The sequence below is a fragment of the Aquarana catesbeiana genome, linkage group LG07 (assembly GCF_042186555.1).
Source record: "Aquarana catesbeiana isolate 2022-GZ linkage group LG07, ASM4218655v1, whole genome shotgun sequence".
Taxonomy (NCBI): domain Eukaryota; kingdom Metazoa; phylum Chordata; class Amphibia; order Anura; family Ranidae; genus Aquarana; species Aquarana catesbeiana.
Window position 1 is genome coordinate 81,954,767 of NC_133330.1, and position 22,251 is coordinate 81,977,017.

General features: G+C 46.1%; 1 long non-coding RNA gene across 2 annotated transcripts in view; it reads left to right on the top strand.

Moving 5' to 3' along the window:
- Positions 1–22,251, top strand: part of LOC141102434 (uncharacterized) — a 73,224-nt gene that overhangs the window by 37,592 nt on the left and 13,381 nt on the right. The window contains exon 1 of one of the 2 annotated variants that reach the window (XR_012235106.1): positions 15,580–15,750. The exons of the other annotated variant lie outside the window; for it this stretch is intronic. This is a non-coding gene — a long non-coding RNA (uncharacterized lncRNA). Of the gene's footprint in view, positions 1–15,579; positions 15,751–22,251 lie in introns of those variants that run through there. 2 annotated transcript variants of the gene reach the window in all.

Genomic DNA, 22,251 nt, shown 5'->3' on the forward strand with positions numbered 1-22,251 from the left:
ACCCTTCATTTATTTTCTCCAGAGTCCAGCCCAGGACAACCTCAGCCCTGGTCCTCCATTTCCTCTTTCATCTCTCTCTGCCACTATGTCATGGACGCTGCTTGTCCTTGGTGTCCATAGCAGGCACTGCTGACAGGACACTTATTATACCTCCACCTCCCTAAACTGCACATAGCTGATGAGTGGGGCATCATCCCACAATCTGACGTGTGAAAAATAGTGCAACTGCAGCAGCCCACTTTGTGCTGAGCAGGCTGTATCTGGGGCAACTCAGGGGACCTTGTGTGAAAGTGCAGGGAGGAGGAGCTCAGTGTGCCAAGTGCAGTGTCAATAGCAGCCTAGAAGGGCATGACTGAAATCTGGGGGTACGGGGGTACAGCCCACCCCAACACCCCCCTAGATGTGGCCCTGATGTTCAATAGTACGTTTAACAGACTAAGAGGAACCAAATAAGAGCTGTTCACAGTTAGGGTTTGCTATATTTAACCAACTTAAATCCCTCAGCCATTTTCTTCCTATAACCCCGTTAAGTTCCAGGGTGTTTTTTTTTTTTTTATTTCATTTTGGAGATATCTCGGTTCTTATACCTTATAACACTCATAGTCTACTGTGAAGCATTAAAGATCTATATAATGGAAAATTGTATACTCACCTTTCCATAATTTTAATTTGCTGGTGCATCTTCATGGCAGCATACAATGGGTTGTGGCTCCACCCCCACAACCTGATAGAACTGGTTAACTATAAATGAAAGACAGACCCGGCTCACAGCATTCTCTGTAATTCTCACCATTTGGGTGAGAATCTGCATACTGCCATGAAGATGCACCAGGAAAGGAAAATTACGGATAGGTGAGTATACAATTTTCTGTTTTCCTGGCGCATCATGGCAGCATACAATGGGAACTAACTCGCCATACGGGAGGGTGCAAGAAAAAACAGAAAAGTTCACAGAGCTGGCACTGCCCTGGTTGAATGTGCACTCAAGTAGGCATGGGCAAACGGTTCAGCTTGAGCATGAGTTCGAACAGGCAAAAGAACTGGCAAAGCGCAAAGGAGGCAGAGGGCAGAAGGCCTCCCAGGAGGCAGAGCGTTTTTTTCTTTCTATTTTACGGGTCAGGCTGGCACCGTGATTGACGATGGATATACATCAAGGGACACTATTTATTTATTTTTTAATAAAGGACTTGTCAAAAACAGTTTCTTGTGGTTATTACTTTTTGACACTTTTTTTTGGTGAATGGGTAGGGGTACGATGTACCTGATACCCATTCACATGGGAGGGGGCAAGATCTGGTCTTGTTAAAGGGGGCTTCCAGATTTTGATAAGTCCCCTGCCCGCAGACCCAGACAACGACAGCCCAGGGTTGTCGGGAAGTGGCCCTTACCTGCCCCAAAGCACCCACCCCCCATGTTAAGGGCATGTGGCCTGGTATGGTTCAGGAGCGGGGGGCGCTCGCTCGTCCCCACCCCTTTCCTGACCTGTCGGGCTGCATGCTCAGATAAGGGTCTGGTATGGATTGTCATGGGGACTCCACACCGTTTTCTTTTTTATTTTGACATAGGTATGGACTGGGGGGGTCCCCATGCCATTTTTTTCTTTCTTTTTTAATAGCCTGGTGCCGGCAATTGTAACCGTGAGTCATTTTAAATGGGATTTGACTAATTTTTTTTCTTTAGAAATGTAATTTTTGCTGTAGCATGTTTTATGCATGCTACAGATGCACTACTTTACATACACATTAAGGGGGCCCCCCAGGCAGTATATTTAAAGGAATTTTTCATTCTTATTGTTTAAGCACTTATTGTACTTTAAGCATAATTAAAATCACTGCTCCTGGAAAAACAATTGTTTAAAAAAATAAAATGTATTGATGTCCCCCAGGGCAGTACCTGGACCCCCATACCCCTTTTATGGCCAATTACTTGCACATAAGCCTTTAAAATGGGCACTTTTGATTTTTCCTGTTTGGCTCCCATAGACTTCAATGGGTTTGTTGTTTGTGTTAGAACATCTCCTCTGTTTGGGAGTTCTGCTGCAAACAGAACAGGGGGGTGTTCGGCCCATCACTACTCTTAAGTCCTCCCTGGAACAGGAAAGTCTTGTGAATAGTAGGCTCTTTTAGTTGTCTTAACAATGTGGGCGGTGACTGTATGTGTTGATGCTGACTGACCCTGCCTGAAAGCCATGCTGGAACCAAGCACAGATTTCAGCTTTCCTGAATGATAAGGTAGTTGCCAAGCAGGCCATCAGAGTTAGATCAACATCCAGGGTATGTGGTTCTCTCGCTTCACCAAGAAAGATGGACCTCTCTGGCTTGACACAAGGTAGCCACTACCTGCACTGAGCACCCTTGACTTGGTAGCTTCCGCTGCTCAACTTCCATGCCATCAAAAGTGGTCTCTTAGAGCTAGACAGCAAAAATGGCCATGAGAGAGCAGATCCATCATCACTGGCAGAGGCTGTGGTGACTCAATGCTCAACTGTGGGAGAGACAGACACTAGAGCTTCCTATGGTATAATTGCAATTATTTATACAGGAAGTTCCACTGACAGCCTAAGAATTCTGCCCTTCTACTGCTGTCTAGGCACAGTACAACTCTTGCTCCTGTTATAAAAGGAGTGAATGACAGAAAGGCTTTGAACACTGCTCTCAGTTCGAGAGCATTCAATACTATGCCTCGTAAGCTGAACATCCCATGACCTTGAGCAGCCTGCTCTTTTAAATGCGTCCTCCAACCTTTCTGGCTGGGGTCTGATGTGATAATGTTTCATTCGAAAACAACATTTGGTCAGTTACGAAGAACCAAGGATACTAAGGCACTTCGCTCCCAAAGCACCATTGACTTTCTCTATCAGAGGATGGATCTTCCCTTGTGGAAGTTCTACTGAATTTTTCTGTGTATTCAAAAATGCCCCCAAGAACCTCATTTATTGGGCTGGGCAGAGGAAGCTCTTCTTCCAATTAATTAGCTATCAAAATGTAGATTGTGTAGCAGAGCATCCTGATGCTGGATAAGCATCTCCCAATTGCTGGCTAAAAGAAAGAATGCCATCTAAGTAGTGATGTATTCTCACAGGCACTGAAACTGGTAGTGGAATTGAAATGCAGAATGGATTGGGACAAGTAAGTAGGTGTCTGATAAGCCTACAGAGCGTCTAATTTTCTACAGTATATTTAGCAATAAAAGAATTGATTGGAGGTTCTATATCTTGCACGACAACTTTCTGTGCTTGTTGTTTTTTTCCAGTTTAGCACTGGACACAGATTGCCTATTTTTTTTTTTTACTAGGAACAGAGGTGAACTTAATTCTCATCTCCTCTGGGCACCTGGAACCTTCCTGATTTCTCGTTTGTTATTTAATTCGGCTACAAACTGGACCAGAATTTTTTACTTTTCCATCAAACTTGGTAGCCTGGCTGGCTGGAAGCGATCAGAAGGTGCACATCCCTTTACACTTCAACCAATATAGCTGATATGGCCCACTGATCCTGAATATTTTCCATCCAGGTATGTACGCAAATTTTCACACAGGCACCCCTTGGATAAGCACACCCTTAAAAGCACTTCTGCTGTTCTCCCAAGACAGGTGCATTAGATTTTTAAGGCTTCAACAATGAAGATTCCTTACTTCTCCAGTTCCTTTACTAATCTTTTCCCGGTCCATAGGATTTTGCCACCTGGGAGTTGCCGCCTATACGCTGGACCTTTCTGATTTTTCTGTTCTTTGTCAGATGATATCCACCCTGAACTGCCAGTGTTCACCAGTTATATTTCTAAGGTGGGATCTGTCGACCATGGCTTCAGACATAATGTCCTCCTAGCTCTGGAAAAACAACAATTGACTTTTACTGACACATCCGCCACAGAGTCTCCCACCAATTTCAGCTCTTACAAAGCTGTTACCACCATAGCGCTTCACTTCCTCCAGAAGGGCTTATGTAAAGTGTAACTCCAGTCTCCTTTTCAATCTGCAGGGTTGTAATTTTCTGTGTACAGAACGCCCCCCAAACATAATTTCCTGCTTGTGTGATTGGCTCACTGATTTTCCCAGAAGTCTGCATTAAGATACAAGTCAGATGTAATTTTTGGCAAGATACTCCCAATAGAAAATCACGTCTAAAGGAATGCAGACCCTTTCACTTTCCTCATTAGAGCCCTGCAGATGCAGCATCTGGTTGATAATTATGAAACCACTCCCATTATGACCCGTACACACAGTCGGATTTTCCGATGGAAAATGTCCGATCGGAGCATGTTGCAGGCTACAAAATTTTCCAACAACAAAATCCGATTGCGTCAATTCCGACCGTGTGTGGCCAGTTCCGACGCACAAAGTGCCACGCATGCTCAGAAGAAATTCCAAGATGGAACAGCTCGGTCTGGTAAAATTAGCGTTCGCAATGGATACAGCACTTTCGTCACGCTGCAATGTAAAAAATTGTTTAATACAGCGCACTCTCTCCTTCTTTATAATGTGAAAAGAATGAAGTCGTTTTGCTGCTCATATTCACACAGACTTCTCACCAACCTCTTTCTTTATTATTTATCGGGATTCCCTCAATATATTTGGATTTGTCACATCTGACAAAATTTCTTTTTTGTTGTTTTATTTATTTATTTATTTATTTTTTCAAGGCTGTTTTTTTTTTTGGGGGGGGTTTGTATTTTTTTCAAGGCTGATCTTTGTTTTATTTTATTTTTACTCCATAATATTTTTGTGTGTGTTTTGTGTGTCAAGTTACCACAACACGATTATTATCTTGTATTATTTAATCTCAAGAAGGTTGCTTGGTGTTGGTGTCCCTTGTTAATTTCACATTGTATTTTTGAAATGTACCTGCCTCCTCACAAACAAACTATCCTTTTTTAAGGAAAACACACATAGGCGAGTATAATTGAAACAAAAAATCCTTTATTAAGGGCTCAGAACCAAACAAAGAGGGAGGCAACGCTGGAGAAAAATCAGAAATTGGCGAAGACTTGGACCCCCAGGGTAGACATTAAATCTTTTTCTTCAAAATTGGTGGCCTGAGGAGTCCATATCTAAGTGAGTGCAGTCTGGTCCAGAAGTCCCAGAGATCCGGAAAGCAGCAGATGACATCTGTGTCCCCAGGCTGTGGTACTACAAGAGGCTGCATCTTTTGCCAGACCAGACTGGACCCAGGGTCATCACTCTCTGGTCTTCTTTCCACGCTTCCTTCCTGGCTGTGGCTCTGGTGTTGGAGATGTGGCAGGAGGAGGAGTAGGACCTGGAGGAGGAGGAGGAGGAGGACCTGGAGGAGGAGGAGGAGGACCATGTGTGAGGTTACAAATGTGGGTAGCACATGTTATTTGGCCCCTCAACCCCTTATTGAGAGCTTCTAAAATGAAGGACTCACACAGGAGTCATTGGCCCTCCTCCATCTACAGCATTTTGCAGGCAGTTAGGCCAGCAAACTCCTCCTCCACACTCTGTGGGCTTCTCAGGGCCTCTGTAGCCTTCCAAAAGAGGCCTATGGCAGCCTCCTCCAGGTTACTCATCTTCCTGCCACTTTGTCTTTGAAGGTATAGGGTAGGGATCTGGATATCAGGCAGCCTGCTTGGCCCGGCCACCTCCTGGCTGAGACTTCCCTGTGTATGAAAAAGGGACATGGTTGTAGTTTTTGCATCACCAATCACAATCATAAATTAGTACTCCAAACTAACATCTAGTTAACATCATTGATGGGACAACCAGAAGTATATAGAGGAATACTATACCTGGCTCAAGCTGGACTCCTCCACATGTTGCTGCTTGGAAGGCCCAGGTTGGGCTTCAGAAGCCTCAGCTGGGGGGGAAGGAAGTGTGGAAGGAAGACTGGAGAGTGCTGGCCTGGGTTCAGTCTGACCTGCCAGAAAATGCAGTCTGTCATAGTACCACAGCCTGGGGACATAAATGTCATCAGCAGCTCCTGATCTCTGGGAATCCTGGACCTCCTTGTGCTCCCTTAGATAAGTGCTCCTCAGGCCACCAATTAGGATCTTCAAATAGGTGATGTCTGCTGTGGGGATCACCATCTTCACAAATTCCAACAAATTATCCAGCGCTGCCTTCCTCTTTGTTTGGTTCTTATATTCAGGGTGGTTTATCTCCCATAGACAGGGCAGCTCCCTGAACATATCAATGAAGATTGGCATAAAGTCCTTATCTTTCAAGATATCCATTTTCACTGCAAGACACAACACAAGACAAACCCTAATGTCAGCCTAAAGTCTTCTAAACTTGTGCAAATACAGGCCTCAATCTAGAAGCAGTATAGGCCCAATGTTAAATCTTACCTTCGTTATCACGATCGGCGCCTCCGTTACTCCTTCCTCCGCTCACAGATCGTACGTATTACGCACGCGTGTTACGCTTTATAGACACTGCGCATGCGTGAAACTCCGCCCGCCCCTGACGTACTTTTTAGTCTATTCCCCGCCCCTTCTCATTCGGCGCAGTGGGGAAGAGCACCTGGCGGAGACACAGCAGGTGTCTGATATTTACACCAACGAGGAGGAGGAGGAGGAAAGCCCAGAGCCTGAAACGTCCAGATCCAGAAGGAGACGATTTAAGGCATCAAATATGTCCTTTGGGGAGATGTTGGAGATGGTCGACATAATGAAGAGGGCCGACTATGATGGAAAGTATGGACCTTACCCCAACCCCAATGTCCAAAAGGCCAAGATCATGGCGAAAGTGGTCAAAAGTCTGCACCGGAATTTCGGGGTACGGCGATCAAAAGATCAGCTCAGGAAGCGGTGGTTGGACCTAAAATTAAGAGAGCACGAGCAGTACAGAAAGATCCGGAGAGTGCTGCAAAAAAGTAAGTAGTTGTGCTGTGTTCCTATTCTTTTTGTCTTTATTACGTTCGTGCTGCTCCATGTGCTTTTCTTAACTGTTATCCAGGTTAAAATGTCAACCTTCATGTTCATGGGCACATTATTCGTTCATATCAAACATTTTTCTTTCGGCCTATAAAACACCATTGTTTTGGCCATATGCATTTGCCCAAATTTTTTAGGGCCTACTTGTCTGAAAATAATTTGGTTGTGTAGATGGGTTTGTTAATACAATGAAATGCAAACTAGATTCTGTGTAAGGAGAGGACACTCAGCAGCTGTTTACACATCTGAACGCTGGAGCACTAGTGTGGGACACAAGAACACCCTTTTTATTAGGGGGCCCACACAGGTGCTCCAGTGTATACTATAGGGGTGTCTCCATCTGTGAAGCTTGTACAAAACAGGTAAACTATTGAAGCTTGACAAAGGACAAAAAAAATTCTACAACTTGGAACTCTGCCAAAATAGACAATTGTACCCCATTTCCAAGCAATGTTTCATATTTATAGTTCTTCCCTCAAATATCTGTGTGCTAAGTATACCATTCTTTTTTTACATAGGGGAGAAAAGACTCGGAGGACACCCCTCATCCGAGGAGACCAGAGACCCCCCACCTCTGGAAGAAGGGGAAATCCAACCAAGACAAGAAGAACAGGAGGAGGAAGACGTGGTGGAAATTGGCACCACAACAGGTGAGTGTCTGCGACCACAGGCTCAGGTAAGAGATGGATGCCGGCATATTTATAATACATGGTGTTTTTTGGTTTCTATCTTTTTAGGTGATCGTGATGTTGTGGATCCAGATCCTTTCACCTCGGAAAGTGCACAGATCCTGATTGGAGAGATCATGGGGTGTAATAGGGACTTGGAAAACATCAAGAAAAACATCAATGATGTTCTTCAAAAAAATAAGAACATCATTGATGTTTTGGGGAGAGTTTTAAACCCCTCCAAATCCCTTTGTTTTATGGTGTGTTACAATTTTTACATTTTTTGTCAAATATTAGAAAAGCCAAATTTTGAAGATGCACACAGTGTGTCAACATGTGCTATCTGCCATCACGGGAGATCAATGGACGCGTTTTTGGGGTGCAACCCCTTCCTCAATAATAAAGTAGCTGAGAGGAAGAAGTTGCTCCCCCAAAACACGTCCCTTGATCCCCCATGATGGCAGGTAGCACATGTTGACATTCGGCTATTTGTGTGCATCTTCAAAATTTGGCTTTTCCGGGGGGTGACTTCACCCCATCTGAACGCAATAGCAAACACAGTTTGTAACTACTCATGTCTGATATTGCCTTCAAGTTCTACCAAATGTGAACTTTGTAAGTTCAAGATTTGTGTCTTTCTTGTTGGTTTTAAACATGCCTGTTTTATCTTAAATGGACATTTCTACTTTTTCTAATGCGACCCCAAAAATTGTTATACAACAAACGTTTGTTTTAAAAACCTTTTCTAAATGCACATGTGATTGTGCAGGTATTAAAAAGATTGTTAATCAAGAATGTGTGGATTATTGTCTCAACGCTCCAACACTTTTGTGGTGCTCTAATTGCTGCTTTCTGTGACGATGGGGGTTATTTCCTAAGGGTAAATCCACTTTGCACTACAAGTGCAGTTTCAAGTGCACTTGTAGTGCAAAGTGTCTTTGCCTTTAGTAAATAACACCCAACAGTGTTTTGTAAGGTTACACAATCACGCCATTTTCAGGACTCAACACATTTCTGTCAGGGTCAGCTAAAACAAACACAAGCAGTAAATGTCACCAAAGATTTGCTTAATTTTTTTTTTATTTGAAAAAGGTTTCACACATTGTCTGGCATATTGATAGCCCCCCTACCCGCAAAGAATTCAAGGTATCACGGGCACTCAGGGAGGGCAAGCCAGGACGGCCACTTTCAAGCTCCGTCAGGGTTGGTTCATTTTGAATTCCGGCCTCAGGCCCAACTGAGCTAGCATAGTTGGAAGAATGTTTCCGTAAAAAGTTGTGTAGAACACAGCATGCCAGGATAATATGATTCAGTTTATACTCCGCCATATGTATGGGTGTAAGAAATAGGCGGAACCGGCTGGCCATGATTCCAAACGTGTTCTCCACCACTCTTCTTGCTCTGGCCAGCCGGTAATTAAAAACCTTCTGGTCTGGGGTGAGGGTCCTCATCGGGAATGGCCGCATAAGATGGCCCCCCAGCGCAAAGGCTTCATCCGCAACGAAGACGAATGGGAGTCCTTCCACATTGTCTTCTGGAGGTGGCAAGTCCAAGCTGCCATTCTGGAGACGCCTGTAGAACTCCTTCTGGGCGATGACTCCACCATCGGACATCCGGCCATTCTTCCCCACGTCCACATACAGAAATTCATAAGTAGCCGACACCACCGCCAACATCACAATACTATTGAACCCCTATAATTATAATAGTACGACCCCGAGTTGGGTGGTGGGATGATGTGGACGTGTTTCCCATCAATTGCCCCTCCGCAGTTAGGAAAGTCCCACCGCTGGGCAAAGTGGGAGGCCACAGTCTGCCATTCCTGTGCCGTGGAAGGAAACTGTGGCGTAAAACAAAAAAAAATTAGTGTTTTTGCACATAAACAGGGAAAGCAGATTAGACACAAACATTCTTGGCCAACATCAAGATAACATTTATTTATGGGGTTTTTAAAGATCAAAGTATAAGGTACACCGATCATATCCCCCCCCCCCCCCCTCTCATGGGCCATTTTTAACATTATAGGGGGGGGGACTCTTGGACAGGTAACCCTCTCCACTTCATTGAGAGATGAATGCCTAAATAATGGGTATTACTTTGAACAGCCCCTCCTTAGTTACACTATTGACAGCCCACTGGACAGGTAAGAAGTGTCATAATACAAAGATATAAATACACACTGTACACATTTGAGCACATTTGGACATTCTGCTATTACCTATCAAGATAATAATAGGATACAAAAACTTTAAACATTACCATTTGAAAGTATACAGGAAGGCCCTTGCACTACATGCTTTGGGGAATTCATCCATACATCTGACCACAAAAGAGATGGGTATAGTGTGTGTGGGCTTGGCAAAGTCAGCAGATAGATGATTGAGGATAGATAGAGAATTGTTATCAGCTGACACAGCAGTTGGGGGGAGGGAGGGTTCCAAATGATTTGGGGACCCCCAAAAAAAAGCCTCTGGCACTCTGCCTGAATTTAAAGCACAAATCACATTTCAAAACATTTTAGGGGTGTTTGGGGTAAAGCACTACTATGGAGCTGATAAAATACATTGTTAAGTGACTACATGAAGTGAATATAGGGCCAGGAGACCATGCTGGGGAGGTAAGTGAAGGCAAATATGTATGAAGGACAACAAAAATAATTACATAAAAATCCAGCATGCATGAAGACAAAGGGGACATTCACAGCATATTCCAATCATGGTAATTAGGGAATGAGGAAAGAAATACAATATATTAGCAAACATTAAATACAATAAAATGTGATATTAAAGGATAAAAATCTTACCTTAATATACTCCTTCTGCAGGACCTGAATGATGGCAGAACAGGTCTCTGGGATAATGATCCCCAGAGCCTGGGGGGGAGATGCCTGTCGAGAACTTCAAGTCCTGCAGACTTCTCCCCGTCGCCAAGTACCGCAGGGTGGCGACTAGCCTCTGCTCCGGAGTGATGGCTTGCCTCATGCAGGTATCCTGCCTTCTAATATAAGGGGTCAGCAAAGCCAACAAACGGTGAAATACGGGGTCCGTCATCCGGAGAAAGTTCCTGAAATCATCAGGATTATTCTCACTGGTTTCACGGAGCAAAGGCATATGACAGAACTGGTCACGCTGAAGCAACCAATTCTTGGTCCATGAACTCCTCCCCACCCTGTTCATGGACTGGACTTGTGTCAAGGTCAGGACCCCAACACCAAGCCCCCGCACAGCACGAACTCTGCGAGGAGTACGTATACGCAACATGGCTAGAAAACGGTCGGCTGCTCGGAACAAAGTAACAGAACGCACTGAAGAACAGCAAGGCCTGTGAAGAGCGACCTGAAAAGCAGCAACGAACGAACAAGAACACAATGACAAGTCAATGGCATTCGCTGCACGCACTGAAGAGCAGATACAAACCCACAAGCACAAACTGAACAGCAGAAAATGATCTGAAAACCACGAGTCTGAAAAAGCGCGAATCGTCTCTCACCAAACTTTTACTAACACGAGATTAGCAAAAGGAGCCCAAAGGGTGCCGCGCTTGGTTCTGAACTGGCCTTTTCTAGTCTCGTCGTACGTGGTGTACATCACCGCGTTCTTGGCGATTGGAAATTCTGACAACTTTGTGCAACCGTGTGTACGCAAAACAAGTTTGAGCCAACATCCGTCGGAAAAAATCCATGGATTTTGTTGTTGGAATGTCTGATCAATGTCTGATCGTGTGTACGGGGCATTAGACTCACTCAGCACATGGGCTTGTTATTGCTGGTCTGCAGGCACCTACAGATGCCACAGTACCTAGGAGCAGATCTAGATCTAATTTTCGGACTAGAGCCTCCTTGAACGTAACTGCAAGGGGACGTGTCTTGCCAGCCGCATTAATGATGCATCCATCCACCATTGGAGGAGACCGCAGCAGATTGCCTTTAGCTTTTTCAGTGGATACAGTTTGACAACCTGTTTATACAGGCCCTTTTCTCTGACCCCTTCCATTCTTCCTCGGTTGACTCCTCCAGTCGTTTCCCCCCCGACGAGCTTTCCAATCTGGACACCACCAAAGTGCTACGCAATTCAGCTGCCGACTGAGGTGTACATGCTTTGTGTATCACAAAGCATGTACACCTCAGCGCTGAGGCGCTCAAGCCACTACTTTCCAGACATCCCCTTCTTTGTCAGCTGTCACTTCCTTGTCAGGAAATACGCAGCAACCATTAAGACTGGTAACCTGTGGTGTTTGTAAACAGGGAGCAATAATAATGAGAGCTGAGATGATGACCTTGATCAACGTTGCCTGGATGTCTGCACCTAAATGGTGTCTGTTCTGGCTTTTAGAGAGCTTCCTCCATCTTGAGCTCCTTGCAGGGCTGTATGCTGTTTGCTCCAGGCAGACTTGACATACTAGCTTGTCAGGCAATGACTTTCCACAACAAATGCAGCAACTATTAGAGCTGGTAACCTGTGATGTTTGTAAACGGGAAGCAATGATAATGAGTGTTGAGATGATGACCTTAAACAACATTGACAGGATGTCTGCTCTTAGATGGCGACTTGTCTTGACCTTTAGAGGACTCCCTCCATCTTGGGGTCCTTTTATCCATATCTTCACTACTTACCTAATCCCTTTACCTTAAAAGCAATGGGTGGTCCGACTGGGCAGCGTCCCCCATAGAAACAGAGCAAAACAGCAGACTGAAATGAAAAACAGCATGACACAGCGATCCCAGAACAAGCATTGAGAAGCAGACAGGAAGGTGAATGTCACAAAGAGCACAGTGATCCCAGAGCAACACTGAGAAGGCGATAGGAAAAGCCCAGGTAAATGTGATAAAAATGGAAAACATACCTGCAAACAATGACTACATAAGCATCTAGCATGCATGAGTAGAGAACTCCACCATGTGTTGCCCAAAAATGCCATTAAACCATTTAAAACTGTCACATTTTGCCATTAGTGATGCTATCAGTGCCTGAGCATGCTCAGGTCGCCATCTTGGAAAGGCGCTAGCCAGGAAACTGGCCACAGAGGCCGCATCGCTTCCTGCCTTTCATGCTCAGAGAAACTGAAGTGAAAAGCATATGGAAAGCAAAGGGAAAATGCTGTCACTTATGCCAAAGCTTGTTTAAAGCTTTCTTTGACAGGTCTGCAGCACCAAAATGCTCCAACCATATAGCTCATGTAGAGTCTGTACAGGAAGGACTTCCACCCAGGAGAGGCTGAACCTGACTGGGGCGACAAATGGTAAGACCCTTCACACTAGCCACGTGGCCACTAGCAGGGCGCTTTAAACCCCAAAGAAGGGATTAAAAACGGCCATGTTGCGGCGCATTCAAATCACTTTTCAGGCACTTTGGAAGCGCTGCCCAATCATTTCAATAGGCAGGGCGTTTTGGGAGCGCTCCCAAACCGCCCCAAATATGCTGCTTGCAGGACTTTTCAAAAGTTCCGCAAGCACACTGCCCTAGTGTCAAAAGTTCCACTGAAATGAATGAGAGGCGGTGTTCAGGAGCTATTTAGAGGCTATTTCTTGTGCTAAAACGCCTGAAAACTGCCTCAGTGTAAAAAGTGTTCTTACCTTACGACTCCAGACCTGATCAGGTGAGGACAAAAAGGGAATGCTGCAAGCCGGGTCTGTCTTTGATTTATAGTTAACCAGTCCTATCAGGTTGTGGGGGGCGGAGCCACAACCCATTGTATGCTGCCATGATGTGCCAGGAAATTTTTTTTTTGTTTTCATTTTCAGAACAGACAGGCCCTAAATTTGGGAGCAGATTTAGATACATATATTTATTGCTAAGGAGGGCAGAGAAAATTATGACTGCTAACTTAAGCCTCGTACAGACAGTTTGATTGCTTGAAGGGGATTGTCTGTTGACAGACTGTTGTCCTAAATTCTTACCATTAGTACGCTCCTTTAGACAATTGTTTTCCAGTTTTTCGGCCAACAAATGTTGGATGGCAGGCTAGTAAATTTTCAGCGGACAATGGCTCCACGTCTGATTTTCATATGGTCAGTACACAAATCCGTCACACAAAAGTCAAAAGTATAAACACGCATGCTCGGAATCAATGCTCACCAAACATGAAATTAGTAGAAGGGGCCCCAGTGTTGCCAACCGCCCGTATTTTTACGGGCAGCCTGTAAAAACGGGCACTTTTTTCCCCACCCGTAAATGTCCGTAGTAGCGGGAATGTGCCAGTAAAAAATAGCCGTGATCGGTCCGGCTTGGAACTGCGCATGCGCAATTCCGGAGCTTGCCGAGCAGATCCTCTATTCAGCCGGCGGGGGGGGGGGGGGCGGATCTCGCAGAGGCTGAGCGGCGCTGGCGCGCTTTACTGGTGGCGAGGCGAGTGATGTATTAGCACATCCTGCCAGAAGCGCCAACATTTAAAATCTGTAACACTAACCTGGAGCACTGGAGCAGCAGGACTCGGAGGCTGAGCAGCACGCGCCGGCGGAATGGAGGAGCCCTGCATCCAGGACCAGGCAATCCAGAGTCTACGGGGACCGGGGGGAGTCTGGGACAGAGGGACAGCCCAGCCGACGGTGACAGAAAGTGATGGTGGTAGAGGGGGATGGACTGGAGCAGGTCGTGTTGGTGGCAGAGGGGGATGGAGGCAGTCTGGCAGAGGGGGATGGTGGCAGAGGGGGGTGAAGGCAGGGTATGATGGTGGCAGAGGGGGATTGTGGCAGGGGGTGATGGTGGCAGAGGGGGTGAAGGCAGGGTATGATGGTGGCAGAGGGGGATTGTGGCAGGGGGTGATGGTGGCAGAGGGGGTGAAGGCAGGGTATGATGGTGGCAGAGGGGATGGTGGCAAGTGGTGATGATGGCAGAGGGGGATGGAGCAGGTGGTGATGGTGGCAGAGGGGGATAGTGGCAGAGGGGGGTGGAGGCAGGGTGTGATGGAGGCAGTCTGGCAGAGGGGGGATGGTGGCAGGGGGGGATGGAGGCATGGTGTGATGGTGGCAGGGGGGGTGGAGACATGGTATGATGGTGGCAGAGGGGGTCGGTGGCAGAAGGAGATGGTGGCAGAGGGGGATGGACTGGAGCAGGTGGTGTTGGTGGCAGAGGGGGATGGTGGCAGAGGGGGATGGACTGGAGCAGGTGGTGTTGGTGGCAGAGGGGGATGGTGGCAGAGGGGGGTGGAGGCAGTCTGCCAGAGGGGGATGGTGGCAGAGGGGGGTGGTGGCAGGGGGTGATGGTGGCAGAGGGGGGTGGAGGCAGGGTCTGATGGTGGCAGAGGGGGATTGTGGCAGGGAGTAATGGTGGCAGAGGAGGTGAAGGCAGGGTATGATGGTGGCAGAGGGGGATTGTGGCAGGGGGTGATGGTGGCAGAGGGGGTGAAGGCAGGGTATGATGGTGGCAGAGGGGATGGTAGCAGGGGGTGATGATGGCAGAGGGGGATGGAGCAGGTGGTGATGGTGGCAGAGGGGGATAGTGGCAGAGGGGGATGGAGGCAGGGTGTGATGGAGGCAGTCTGGCAGAGGGGGGATGGTGGCAGGGGGTGATGGTGGCAGAGGGGGGGTGGAGACATGGTATGATGGTGGCAGAGGGGGTCAGTGGCAGAAAGGGATGGTGGCAGAGGAGGATTGACTGGAGCAGCTGGTGTTGGTGGCAGAAGGGGATGGTGGCAGGGGGTGTTGGAGGCAGGGAGTAATGGTGACAGATGATGGAGGCAGGAGGTGATTGGACTAGATAATTCCTTATTATGTCGAAAATAACAAAAATATGTTTTTTTACCTTAATATCTACCTTAAATCACATTGCTATTTGCCTAGCGTACTTGTTTGTAGCCTAAATACTGAAATTTACACCTAAAAATGTAATTTTGGAACTTTTGTGAAATGCCAGTAAAAATGTGGTGGTGCCAGTAAATTTTGGGTGTTGTGCCAGTAAATTTCAATCTGGTAGGTTGGCGACACTGAGGGGCCCAAAGGGTGGCGCTCAAGAGCTGAAATTCCTCGTAGTATGTCACTACATTCGTGTTTGTGGCACGACAATTGTGTAATGTTAGTATGCAAGACAAGATCTTGGCACACGCCCGTTTGACAAAAATCAGACGCTCGGTTGGCCAACAATCGTACAAGAGAAAACAAGAGAATCCTAATTTTCCCGGGGCTGAAAACAACAAAATTTCACTTGCTAGTGAGCCACCCTCATCTAACCAGTGAGAGAATGACATGTGGAAATAGGTAAGTAGTTTTCTGCACTATTTCAAGATCCTATCTCTGAAGAGTTGAGTGCATTTGATCATGTGGGATTTTTAGAGTGATTACAATGAACAATTTGCATCTAGAGGCTCATCTATTAATTTCTAAATACACAATAACAAGAAATCTGGAAAAGCTTGCATGTAAAAATGTAAATCGCAAAAAAAAAAAAAAAAAATGACAGGACAAGGTAATATTTTCACTTAAATGCTATGTTCCCCAGCTGCCCATACTTACATTCATGTAATGCTACTGCCGCTATGTATCCTGCCTTAAATGTGACAGACCTGGTATTTGGTGATTGGTCACATTTGGGGACAGGAAGAGAGTCCTCAATCTTTGATAAGCAACACATTGTTATCAGAGCATTGACAGGCATTTTCAAGTGTCAGAATTAAACAGTGAGTTAGTGAAAGAAAGGTGATTATGGGCTCCTGGAGAGGGGGCATTAAAGTGAGCCTGCTGTTTTGCTCTGCATGGGTAAAGCACAAGTTTACTTTACATAGACATTACCACCGACTTAAATTTTCCCATAATATTATATGCCCACTTACTATATTTTAGGCATGTTATTTACCTGTAAAAGCCACCCTTGTGTAGACTTCCAAAAGCCCTAAGACTGCTTCTGGGACATCTTGGATGTGCAGTACCAGCAGTCTTAGAGCTGTTTCTTAAGTGACCCTCTATACCAGGCATCACTAAATGGTGGACCACAGTCTGGATCTGGACTGAGTCACTGTCTAATCCAGACCTCCGTGGTCCTGCCATTTAGGAGCTGGTTCCTCTCCTCAGCTGCCGCCACCGCTGTCATCTTCATAGAGCTGACATTGGAAGGCAGGACAGTTGTGGACGGAGAGCGGGAACTGCTGAGTAAATGTTTTAGGTAAACCAGCAAGTGATTGGTAACCAAGTTGGTTAACTTGAAAATGGGTGCAGCTCCAGCCCTCCATCTGGAACTGTCCTGTCTCCGATGTCAGCTCTAGCCCTGCTGTGCCTCCCACCTTCTGCCCTGTGTAAGGTAGGACAGGTGAGAGGGCTATATCACTGCTGTGAAAGATGGGGTGGAAGCTGGGGATAATGTGAAGGGGGGTCATATGAAGGGGAGCCAAAGACAGGAATCTGAAGGGGGGATCAGTGCTGTGTCTTGGCCTAGGTCGACAAGGCCCAGGCCTAGGGTGGCATTTGGGGGGGGGGCAAAAAAAGCCGCCCCTGCACGAAAAAAGCCCCCCCCTCGAGTCAGCCCATTCACTGCCGGGGTTGCTGGCTGCAGTGTTGGGAGAGCATCTCTCTCATAGAGCGTGTGGTTACAGTTCCCCCCTCCCCTTCCCCTCCACACAGATGGGAGAGCAGAGAGACAGCTGGTCAGTTTCTCTTCCTGTGTTGTGACCCGGGGTGCACATGGAGCTGTCAGAGTGTGGCTTTAGCAGTGGACCCAGCTACTGTACATTCTTTATATCTGACTTGGAAGGGGTGAGAGTATGATACTGATCCTCACTGTGTCTCCTTGCAAACCTCATGCCATAGCTTATCTGTGCTACAGCTTTCCCTCTTTGTTTCCCCTATCTACCTCTTATCTGAAATACAGACTCTCTGGTAATTAACTCTCTGTGTCCCTGGTGCTATGGAAGGACTGATGAGGCAGCACTGGTGAGGCTGCTTTGATGGGCACTGGTGAGGCTGCTTTTATGGGCACTGATGAGGCAGCATTGGTGAGGCTGCTTTGGTGGGCACTGGTGAGGCTGCATTGATGGGCACTGATAAGGTGGCACTGGTGAGGCTGCTTTGATGGGCACTGGTGAGGCTGCATTGATGGGCACTGATGAGGCGGCACTGGTGAGGCTGCTTTGATGGGCACTGATGAGGTGGCACTGGTGAGGCTGCTTTGATGGGCACTGGTGAGGCTGCATTGATGGGCACTGATCAGGCTGCACTTATGGGCACTGGTGAGGCTGCATTGATGGGTACTGGTGAAGCTGCATTGATGGGCACAGGTGAAGCTGCATTGATGGGCACTGGTGAGGCTGGATTGATGCGCACTGATGAGGCTGCACTTGGTACCCACTTGAAGCCCACATTCACCTTGGGCCAATCTGACATGCGATTTGACATGTCAAATTGCATGCCAAATCAGCGGTTATTGCCGGCAATGGCATCGACTCAGCTGCAGCACACACCGTCACAGAATCCCTGCACTCAGATCCACGCCGGGCCCCAAGAGAGGCCTCAAACAGTTCCTCTTATAGACTCTCCCAGCAGTCTGTTCTTCCCCATCAGCCATCTGGTAGTTGTAGTTCCTGATGATTCAGCAAGAGGGCAAATCCCATCCATTTGGACTACATGTCCCAATATGCTTTGCTCTGCCTTGTCTCTGTATCAAGGAGGTAACAGGTCAGTGTCAAACTCAGCACTAGAGGGAACCGGCTTCCCCGCAGCAATGCCACACAGTGTCTCCTGACTGCAGAAATATATACAGTGGGGACGGAAAGTATTCAGACCCCCTTAAATTTTTCACTCTTTGTTATATTGCAGCCATTTGCTAAAATCATTTAAGTTCATTTTTTTCCTCATTAATGTACACACAGCACCCCATATTGACAGAAAAACACAAAATTGTTGACATTTTTGCAGATTTATTAATAAAGAAAAATTGAAATATCACATGGTTCTAAGTATTCAGACCCTTTGCTCAGTATTTAGTAGAAGCACCCTTTTGATCTAATACAGTACAGAATACTTTCCGTTCCCACTGTATGTATCCAACTCCTGGCCACACTAATGAAAAACACTAAGTAATTTATTTTGATTTACTGTGTTTTTATTTGCAATGTTTTAAGTTGGTGACAGGAATCCTTTGGGCCCCTTTCACATGAGGCGGACTCCGTTTCTACGGAGCCTGCCTCGGTCCGCCGGCTCAGCGGGAGATCAGTCCGTTGATCTCCGCTGAGCCGGCGGATGACAGGTCCCTCTCTGCTCACTGAGCGGGGAGGGGCTTGTCAGGCGCCGCTGCCGCCTATGGAGGGATCGGACGAAAACGGACAGCGTGTCCGTTTTCGTCAGATCTCACCCGATCCGATCCGATAGCGACGGATCTGGACGTAGAGCCATCCGTCTGCTTTTAGCGGATCGGACGGGGTCGGATGTCAGCGGACATGTCTCCGCTGACATCCGACGCTCCATAGGCTAACATGGATCGCCCGTTCAGGTCCGCCGTCAAAACTGACAGGCGGACCTGAACGGTCCGATCGTGTGAAAGGGGCCTTAAGGTCACCATTGGAATGATAACTCAAAATATCTGTTGGCCAAAAATATATTCTACCTTACCCATACATCAGATAGGAGAAAGTAAAAATTTTCTACTAAATGATCAACTTAGGCCTTGTTCACACCTCTGCATTTTTTTCAGTTTTGCAGAAACACACTACAGTCCAATTAACATGGTTTCCTATGGATGTAGTTCGCATCTGAGCATTTTATGGAAAGGGCCATGGACTTTTTTCTGGTTTTTGGTTCTATAGACTTCAATGAATGAAAAGCATGTATTGAAATACACAAAATGCAACTGCAATATGCAAACTGCAACATGCATAGGTGTGAATTAGGCCTAAATCAGGAGTCTCCAGACTTTCCAAACAAAGACCTAGTTTACCACTCTCCAGACCTCTGGGGGGCCGGAAAGTAGCCAGTGGGGGAAGAAAATGTCCCAGGCTCAGCATCAGTGAGAATAAACATTTCCTTGGGGTTGGTGGTCAGTAGGAAGAGTAATGCCCCATCATCGGTATCAGTGGAAGAAATGATGCCCCATTGTTGGTGCCAGTGGGAAGAATAGTGCTTAATATCATTGCAAAGAATAGTGTCCCAAGGGCTGGATAAAGACTAGCAAAGGGCCGCAGTTTGGAGACTCCTGAACTAAATGGTTCCATTGAATAAGCTATATATACTGTAGTGGATATAAGCTTTACTGAATCTAAGCTTTATAGTGTCCACGTTTACCATGGCTCAGTGCAATAATATAATTTCCTTTAATCGTTCACATTTCTCAGATGGGTCACCTTGAGGTTCCCGATCTACTCCCTCTTTTGTGGTAATTAAAATCTTGCCTGACTTTAGTTGAGCAACAGTGCCCTGATCACCACCCCTCCCTTCTCGAAGAGCAAACATGAAACAGAGATCAGTCTGTTGGTGGATCAGTGAATCTGAAAGCACACAGGCGCATATTAGGATTTGCTAATCTGCACAATCATACATATGCACCAACACTAAATGTGGATGATTTGCTAAAGGAGAAGACTGCTCACTTATGAATGTTCGCTATCGCTAAGCTTAGTAGAAGATCAAGCTATGTTCTCTTTAATGATGAAAAAAAAGACAAAAACATTTTTTTCCCTTCTTGACATGATTGAATATCCAAATTTAACATAATCTTTTTTTTTACTAACTTTCACATCTTTACTTAGGGGTTGATTTACTAAAGGTAAATAGTGTACTGCAACTGCAGTTGCTTTAGCTCTGAGGGGAACATGCAAGGAAGATAAAAAAAAACTACATTTTTGCTTGCACATGATTGGATGATAGAAATCAGCAGAGCTTCCCCTCATTTCAGAACTTCCACGCAGATCTAGAGCAACTGCACTTGCGGGGCACTTCTAGTGCTTAGTATATTTGCCTTTAGTAAATTAAACTCTTAGTTTCCATTACTTTATTAACGCAACCCCAATACATATACCAAAACCAGAGAGGCTTGAGTGAGACCTCTGCACATGCAAGTTACAAGAATATAAAGCATAATGTTTATGACTGCAGCATGTGATATCTCCCTGTCATTTATGAGAGTGGGTGACTTAAATATGGACTACTCTGCAAGCAAAGGGGATTCTCTACAGAACCACAGACCAGACAAATTTTGCTTTTATTAAATACAAATGACACATTTTGTATTTTACAAATACACTTTTTACTCCTTTTGTTTTATTGTTGCTGCTATATCTGTTTTGCAACATTTTTCTTCTGTAAATATTTCCCTGCACAGTTTTTCTTGTTTTTCATTAAAGTGGAGCTTTTCCTCCTCCCTCCGCTGCTACATTTGGCACCTTCCGGAGGGGAACGGGTACCGGTTTTTGACAGGTACCCGTCCCCACCTTCTGGTGACCTTGCACAATGAAGACCCCCGGAAGTTGGGCCTCCCTCCACCTTTCCCCTCCGCCGGGCTTCACGCATGTGCAGTAGGGAAATGGCTGTTAAGCCGCAAGGCTTCACTGCCGGTTTCCCTTACAAGGAATGGCAGCGGCAGCACCCGAGAGCCGACTGAAAAAATCGGCCTGGGGGCCAACATCGCAGGATCCCTGGACAGGCAAGTGTCCTAATATTAAAAGTCAGCAGCTACAGTATTTGTAGCTGCTGACTTTAAATTTATTGCTGGAGCTCCGCTTTAAAATGATATTAAAAATTGTTAAGCTGAATCTCTGAATGTTCTAATTATAAATGAAAGAACTTCTGCCTCTGTAAGGTGCCACCATATTGTAAAAGCATGTGCAAAGATGTGCAAAGCAGTGCTGGATCACTCCATCTAGCTGTTCACCCCTCCATGATGTGTTAGAGCGTGGGTAGGCTGTAGGTATCAGTGCTCTACTCTCTCCTTGTGCTGGCTGTGTGATTCGCCAATCATCCACTTCCCCGCTATGAGCAGAGACAGCAACAGGTTGTTTATGTACTGCTTTGGCTGTGTCAGTGCGAAATCTCCCACTTCTGCTCACTCCCCCCTCCCTCATGGCAGAGTGGATTAGCAGGAAGGGGAAGATGCAAGAGCCGCAAAGGACACTGGGATTTGTAGTTCTTAAATGGGCACAGCACAATACAAGCAAATGGGGGACACATGTTCTCTAAACTATAGGAGCCAGGATCCCCCTATACAGAGGAACAGATTCAGGGCTGCTTTTCCCAGGCAAAATCAGGTTATGGGGAGTCACATACCGTAGTTCTGCAGTGTTAAAATGTTCTATTGATTGATGTTAATTCCAGGTGTGAGTGGCCCTCTACCTCTAACTGTGTGTGTCAATAGGTACTGAAAAGCTCGTGGCAGAACAGAGAGCTCGTCATTACCAGCAGCTCCTGCAGGTATAAGCGCTACATCTGTAACATTCCTGTCTTGGTGTGGCAGCAAGTGTTACAGACATTTCTTGAAGGCCAGAATTGCAACAGAAGAAGCTGTGAATGATGCGTGTGTAAAGGGCTAATTGCCTAATTAACATGCCCCATTGATGACTGCAGGTGCTTAGATGGTTGTCACAGAGCTGGAAAATCTTTGGGGAGGCGATTGTGTAATACATCACATTCTGGTCACAGCAGTGGGATCTGAGAGTATAATCATTACACAACTTCACCTTATTTACTAAGGTTAATGAACTTTCAGAGCTTTATGTAATTACTTGCTTCAGCCCTGGAAGATTTGGCTGCTGAATGACCAGGCCATTTTTTGCGATTCAGCAC